The sequence below is a fragment of the Brachyhypopomus gauderio genome, unplaced genomic scaffold, assembly GCF_052324685.1.
Source record: "Brachyhypopomus gauderio isolate BG-103 unplaced genomic scaffold, BGAUD_0.2 sc136, whole genome shotgun sequence".
NCBI classification, from domain to species: Eukaryota; Metazoa; Chordata; class Actinopteri; order Gymnotiformes; family Hypopomidae; genus Brachyhypopomus; species Brachyhypopomus gauderio.
The window spans coordinates 480,530-488,029 of NW_027506957.1; the positions used below are offsets into that span (position 1 = coordinate 480,530).

Below are 7,500 nucleotides of genomic sequence, written 5' to 3' on the forward strand. Positions count from 1 at the left end.
AGAAGAAGAGAAGAGAGCCACCAAGGAGAGGAGGGCCAACCCCCCAGCGGCGGCCCAGTTACCTTTTATTAGTTCCACTCCTAAGAAGGACTGTGAAAGTGTGGAGCATATGAGGAACATTTTAGAACAGGAGGACAAATGTGAGCGTCCTGACTCTTATCCATCAGAGTTTTATTCGGACTCTTACTCCCCTAGTTCTTGCCCCAGGATCACTCCTTCTATGATTTTAGAGTTGGATAGGGGAATTATTCCCCCGGAGTTGGAAGATTTTATGTACAGCAAGTTTTAATCTGCATAATGTGTAATTTTTAGCCAGGCCAGAAGTGTTTTTATGTACTTGATGCTTTAAATGTCTTTTATGGAAAATTTGTGATTTTTAAATGTGAAATGATGTTTTAATGTATAAATGATGACGGATTTGAATAAAAAAAAAAAAAAAAAAAAAAAATCTGTTCTTATCAGTTTAATATCTGATACGTCCTCTATACGAGGACTTCATATTAAATGGATTTTTAGAACAGGGAGGCGAAACAGGGGCTTGCCCCGTTCGCCCCACGCATCGACCTGGTATTGCAGTACCTCCAGGAACGGTGCACCTTCCTAAGCTTGTGTGAAAAAAAGAGTTTGTTGCTGTTTGGTATGATCAGCCTGTTTTATTTTAATGAATGAATGAATGTATTTATTTATTTGGTGTGTGTGTGTGTGTGTGTGTGTGTGTGTGTATATATATATATATATATATATATATATATATATATATATATATATATAATATGTATATATATTTATTGATTTGTCTGTCTGTCTGTCCATGTGAGGGAGCAGCCAAAATGAATAAATAAATAAAACAAAGCAGCTCACTCCACTCCTTAAATAGGCAAGAATGAAGGGGTGAGTGGTCTCTGTCTGTCTGCCTGCAATTGTCAGCTGGTCACAAATGCAGTGAGAGCGGAGGCCACTCCCCTTTCGGCTGTTTGCAGTTTTCCCTCCGTTTTTGTTCTTTTTTTTTTTTTTTTTTTTTTTTTTTTTTGAAATTGTTCCTGTTTTCTCTCTCTCTCTCTCTCTCTCTCTCTCTCTCTCTCTATCTATTATTGCCTGCCAGCCCTGTTGTTTGCAAACAAGCAAGCCACAGCCTCGCAGGCTCCTCCCTTGTTACCGCGAACAAACGAGCTAGGCTCTTTGTTGGCGTGGCGGGACGCCTGAGCGTACACGGCTATAGCTCGGGTTTCTCTTCATTCACGCACAAATCTTTCGCCTTTTACTAAAGATTTCCGTGGAGGGGAACGTCAAAGAGTCAAAGTGATTTTTTGGAGCGCTCTGCCTCCGGGCGGGGCCGCAACAATCCGTATAACGAGAAAGTATAAACTTAGGGAGGGGTGGGAGTGGCTCGGTGGGTGTCTGGAAGAGGGGGGAAGGGCGGGTATGCCACGGAGGAGGCCTCCCTGCCTGCGAGGCCGGTGCCCGGTCCAGCGCCCATTTCAGGTTATCGCTTCTCGGCCTTTTGGCTAAGATCAAGAGGACGAGACTGGGATCGACCTTTGGAGCTGAAGGCTTTGGCTAAAGGCTGCAAAGGACAACTTCTTTTCTACACAGACAGTGTGGATTTTTTTCAAGGTTCAAAATAAGGTAAGTTGATTTTAGAACGGTTTTAGGAACTCCTTTTTATTGTAAGGTTTAACTAGAATCTGTTCTTAAATTTATTCTTAGACTTGTTTTGAACCCTTTTACAACCTTTTTAGACTGTCTTTTTTTAGCTATTTATTGGACTATTTATTGGGCTTTTAGGAAAATTTTAAAGTGGTGGTGCCTCCAAAATGTCGGCTGCCCGGGCTGGCACTAGGAGGCACCACAGTGTGCGCTTTGCCTTTTTACCTAGAAATGACGGGATAACAATACCTTCCAGACTTGACTTCTCTAGAAAGTATGTGCAAGGAATTCTTGGAGTTAGCCCTATAGAAATAAATTGCATTATAACACTCCCACAAAATAAAGGTTTTGATATCAGTTTTTGCACAGCAGCACTTTTGAACACGTATTGGGTGAGGATACAGGAGTTGAAAGAATGTTTTGAATTATTTAAGATAGAAAAATTGACGGATTACACCAAGAAAGTGGTGGTGGTAAGAATGTTCAATGAGACGGTGAGTTCGGAGGATATTTGTGCGTGGCTCGGAAGATTTTCTACAGTGATAGGAAGTGCAGTAAAAGAATTAGATGAAGATGGAATATGGACATGTTCTTGGCGGATACCTGTAAAACTAAGGGAAGATGCAAATGGGTACATGGGGATGAAGCACTTGCCGCAGACAATGGTGTTGGGGGAAAACAGGGGATATATTTTTTACCCGGGGATGCCAAAAGTTTGCAGAAGGTGTGGGGAGATGGGACACCTAGCAGAGGCATGTACGAAGGTGTTTTGCGGCAAGTGTAGAGAAACTGGGCACACCTTTGAGAAGTGCCCCAATGGCAGAAGGTGTAATCTCTGTGGAGCAGAAAATCATCTCTTCAGAGACTGCCCGCAATCATTTGCCAACAAACTCAGACAGACCAAGATGGCCGCCCAGCATGGTGAGACAGGGGACAAAATGGCTGGGGAGAAGAAGCAGGAAGGGGAGGAGCCAAGGGCGGAACCAGCAGGGAAAGCTCCACCCCCTCCCCAGGCCCAGAAAAAACCGGAACAGGCAAGAGAGGGGCCGGCCATGCACAGAGAGGAGGGAAGAGGAGGGGAACAGGACAAAGGGGCGGGGCTAAGTAGAAGGGCAAAAAGGGACAAAATGGTGGAGGACAGCAAAGGAAAAAATAAAATGGCCGACGAACGGAAGGAACTAGAGAAGGGCCCAGAGGTAAACTCACAGGTTGAACAATGTGAAGTAAGTATGGAAGAGGGAATTGGGGGGGGGGACAACGCTCTCTTTTCACCCCCAACAACAGGAGAAATGAGCACACAAGGCTCAGAGGGAGAGCTGGACACCTGGCTCCCGAGTGCCCAGGTGGGAAAAAGGCCGGCGGAGTCTCCTTTGACAGACGAGACGGAGAAAAAGCAGAGAGCTGCAGCAGACGAGGACACCCCTCCATCAGAGAGGTCAGACCCTTGTTGGCCGGGTGGCTCACCAAACGAGGTCTCCTTCCTACATCTACCGGGGAGAGAGAGAACCTCAACCCCCACCCGAACAGAGGTAGAGTACACACCAGTACTGGATTTTTTCCACCCCAGCAGGAAGAAAATGGAGGTGGTTTTAGGAATTGAGGAAGACGATTAGTTTTTATGGATTTTATTGTTTTAAAATGTATTATCCTTGTTGGACCACGATGTTGGGTTTTTTCCTCATTTTAAACGTGCTCATGTCTCTCACAATCGTCACCATAAATGTGAGAAGTGTGAAGGCACCCCTAAGAGCACAGAGTATTCTGTCATTTTTAGAAACAGTAAATGCAGATGTGTTTTTAATACAAGAGTGTGCTATCCCATTTTTGAAATCTTACAGAGAGTGGGAGCAGCGTTGGGCTGCAGGTCCCTCCCTCTGGAGTGGATCGCACTACAATAAGGCAGATGGTGTTGCAATTTTAATTAAGAATCCTAGGATTGTGGTGAAGGACTGCACCGTGGTGAGGGATGGGCGGGCCCTTTTAGCCAATTTGCATTTTTTAGGGAGGGATTTTAAGGTTTTAAATGTGTATGGTTTTAATGAAAAAGAAGAAAGGTACGAATTGTTTGGGGATTTGCAGCCCCACATGCTGGGGAGGGATCCTTTGATAGTGGGCGGGGATTTTAACTGTGTTTTAACTGGGAAAGACAGAAAAAATGTGGGAGATGGTTTTAAATTAGATAAAACGTCTGGGAGGTTGACCAACCTGAAAGTGGATTTTAAATTAGTCGACTGTTACCGGACCATGCATCCACGGGAGGAGGGCTTCACCTGGTCAAGTGGTGATGGGTCCCGGGCCTCCCGCATAGACTACATCTTTACTCGTGACTGCCCGCCATTGGATGCTAGATTAACTCCTGCTTTTTTTTCAGATCACGCCATGCTATCTTGCACCCTATCCTTTCCCACAGATGTGACGGCAGGGGGAGGGCTGTGGAAGCTGAACTGCTCCCTGTTGTTGGAAGAAGAAATAAGGGAAGACTACAGGGGGCAGTACAAGCTTTGGCAGTCCCTCCAAGACTTGTACAGTACACGAGCACAATGGTGGGAGATGGTTAAGGGGAGGACCAAGACTTTTTTTAGAAGGGTGGGAAGTTTTAAAAAGAAAAAACAGGAAAGACGCATGTTGGGGCTGCAAAAACGGTTGCAGAGGTATTTTAATTTGGAAAACCATGGTCAGGATTTTAAAGATGAGATAAAACAAGTAAAAGAAGAAATGAGGCTTTTAATGGAGGAGAAGAGCAAAGCACATATTATGATGTGTAAAGAGCAGGAATTAGAAGATGGAGAAAAATGTACACGATACTTTTTTAAGAAAACAATGGCACGGGGGGGAGGGATTACCGAATTAAAAGAAGAGAGCCAAACAATAAACACAAACCAAGGGATCATGGGGGTGGTGGAAAAATTTTATGAGGAATTATATGGGGAAAAACAGACAAACACAGATACAATGAATGAAGTGATACAGTTCCTGGAAAACACAGTAAAAGATAAAGAACTTTTAACCACAGATTTTACGACAGAAGAGCTACAAAATGTTTTAAAAGGTTTTAAAACAGGGAAGTCCCCGGGAGAGGATGGGCTCCCCGTGGAGTTTTATAGAACCTTTTGGGACATTTTAGTAGGGGACCTTTTATGTATTTTTACAGACTTCCAGACTTGTGACGTTTTACCTGACAGTTTTAGGTCAGGGATAGTGACTCTGCTGCACAAAAAAGGAGAAAAATCAGAGATCAGAAATTGGAGACCTATCACACTTTTAAACGTTGATTGTAAGCTTTTTAGCAGAATTTTAGCAAGACGAATGTCATTGGTTTTAGAAGACGTGATTCACCCAGATCAAGCTTGCGCAGTGCCGGGGCGGAGGATCACGGACAACTTGATCCTGATCCGTGACTCCATCTGTTATGTGAGAGACAGAAACATCCGGTTATTAGCACTAAATTTAGATTTCGAAAAAGCTTTTGATCGGGTCTCACACCAGTACCTGTTTCAGGTACTGCAAAAGATGGGGTTCCCGGGGAGGTTTATAGCATGGGTGGGCCTGCTGTATAACGACATCAATAGCAGAATTCTGGTAAATGGGCACCTCTCCAAGGCGATTACTATTCGCTCAGGAGTACGGCAGGGTTGTCCCTTATCCCCGCTCCTGTTCGTCACATGCATGGAACCACTGGCGCAAATCTTGAGAAGGGACCAATGGATCAACGGACTGACTCTGCCAGGGGGACTGACGGTGACATGTTCACTATATATGGATGACGTGACAGTTTTATGCACCGATATGGTGTCAGCCCAGAGGACCCTAGAGGTAACAGAATGGTTTGGGAGGGCCTCTGGAGCCAAACTGAACCGAGACAAGACTGAGGCACAGCTCTTTGGACCATGGACGAACGTACCAACTGTTTTAGGGGTAAATTTTAAAGAAACAAACATCAGGATTTTAGGGGTGAAATTTGACCGGGCAGGAGGAGGGAGTGGAAATTGGACAACAACCTTAGGGAAAGTTAGACAGAGACTTGGACTGTGGGGATTACGACAATTGACTTTAGAAGGGAAAATTTTAGTAATAAAAGCAGTGATCTTACCTTTGCTTTTATTACTGTGCTCTGTTTTTAGTCCTCCAAGGAGCTTTCTTTTAGGGTTGGATCGGGCGATCTTTTACTTCCTGTGGGGGTCCAAGTGGGAGCGCCTGAGAAGAGGGACAGTAAAGAAGAGACCTGAAAATGGAGGGAAGGGGCTCCCAGACCCCCACCTGTTTTTAGGCAGCAAATTTACAGCAGCACACATAGCACATGCGACTTCCCCATCCAGGACCAAGACAGCCATCATGGCTCGGTTCTGGATGGGGTCTTATTTGCAAACCATAGGCATTTTAAAACCAGACCTGAGAACGCCAGTATCTTTTAAACTGCCACACGAGTACCTTTTTATTAAGAAATTCTTAAAAAAGTATGATTTGGAGAAATGCACAGTACAAGAAATGACAAATGCTAAAACCCTGGTCTCCCTTGTTCAGGATCGTGAGGAGGTGAGCAGAGTGGTGGGGATGACGACGGAGGAGGCTCGGAGAGTGTGGGCGAATGCGGCCCACCCGGCCCTCCGGAACAAACAGAAGGACCTTACCTGGATGGTGGCCCATGAAGTCCTCCCGGTCCGGGCGGTGATGCACTCCCGGGGCATGGGGGCAACGGCAGTGTGCCCACGGCCAGGCTGCGGCCAGCCTGAGACCGTGCGGCACGTCCTTTGGGAGTGCAGCGTGGCCAGGGACCTGTGGGCCGCGATCGGCCCCCTGGAATGCCCAAGCCTGCCAGCAGGGGAGGTCCACCCGCAAAGTTACCGGTTAGCGGTGAACGGGGTGGGCCAGGGTGTGGAAAAGTTACCATCCAAAGAATTCAAGGCACTCTGGCTCACCCTTACAAGCGTGACGGCCGCACTGTGGACCTCCCGCAACCTGCTGGTGGGGAAGCGCGTCACGGTGCCCCTCCACGCTATGAAAAGGATGGTAACAACAACGCTGCAGGTGGCGCCGGGCGTCGCCATTTGGAGGAGGGGGCCGAGGTCACACGCAGGGAGGTCCCTGCCACCACCGACCGGGGCTCCCGCCGACGTTTCCTGAGGGGACAAGGATGCCTGAAAGGAGACAGCGGGCACAGGGGAGGACTTCCTCTGGAGACGCACAGGAAGGGGCCTCGACGGAGGGCGGGAGGAGCCGCAGATGCACGCACCCCACCTCCCGGCTGGCTTCATCCCTGCCTTCCTCTCTCTTCGGGGTCCTGGGCAGGGGGGAACAGGGTTGTAATGCATATGAAAAGGACAATGCAAAATGTACTAATTATGAGGTTAAAAGGTTTTTATAATATTAAACTGTTCTGGACTTTTAAGCATTTTAAGATGCTTCTATATTAAAAACCTTTTAATGTACTATTGCAATAAATGTATAAATGTGGCCTTTTAAAAATGATGAAGTTTGTATGAATGGTTTTAAAATGTATGTTTGCAATGTTTTTTATCCATGCTTTTATCCAATATGTATGCTGTCTTTTTAAAAATATAAGTGACTTTGTATTTATTGGTGAAATGTATCAATAAACTTTGTCAAAAAAAAAAAAAAAAATCTGTTCTTATCAGTTTAATATCTGATACGTCCTCTATACGAGGACTTCATATTAAATGGATTTTTAGAACAGGGAGGCGAAACAGGGGCTTGCCCCGTTCGCCCCACGCATCGACCTGGTATTGCAGTACCTCCAGGAACGGTGCACCTTCCTAAGCTTGTGTGAAAAAAAGAGTTTGTTGCTGTTTGGTATGATCAGCCTGTTTTATTTTAATGAATGAATGAATGTATTTA

General features: G+C 45.8%; 2 non-coding genes and 1 pseudogene across 2 annotated transcripts; all 3 read left to right on the forward strand.

Annotated features, from left to right (window-relative positions):
* Positions 1-412: 412 nt before the first annotated feature.
* LOC143499895 (U2 spliceosomal RNA) lies at positions 413-601 on the forward strand. Its single transcript, XR_013126459.1, has one exon. It is a non-coding gene; the product is annotated as a U2 spliceosomal RNA (small nuclear RNA).
* A 615-nt stretch (positions 602-1,216) lies between these two features.
* On the forward strand, positions 1,217-1,335 carry LOC143500164 (U5 spliceosomal RNA). The gene has a single exon (XR_013126693.1). It is a non-coding gene; the product is annotated as a U5 spliceosomal RNA (small nuclear RNA).
* A 5,902-nt stretch (positions 1,336-7,237) lies between these two features.
* Positions 7,238-7,419, forward strand: LOC143499854 (U2 spliceosomal RNA; annotated as a pseudogene).
* Positions 7,420-7,500: the final 81 nt, after the last annotated feature.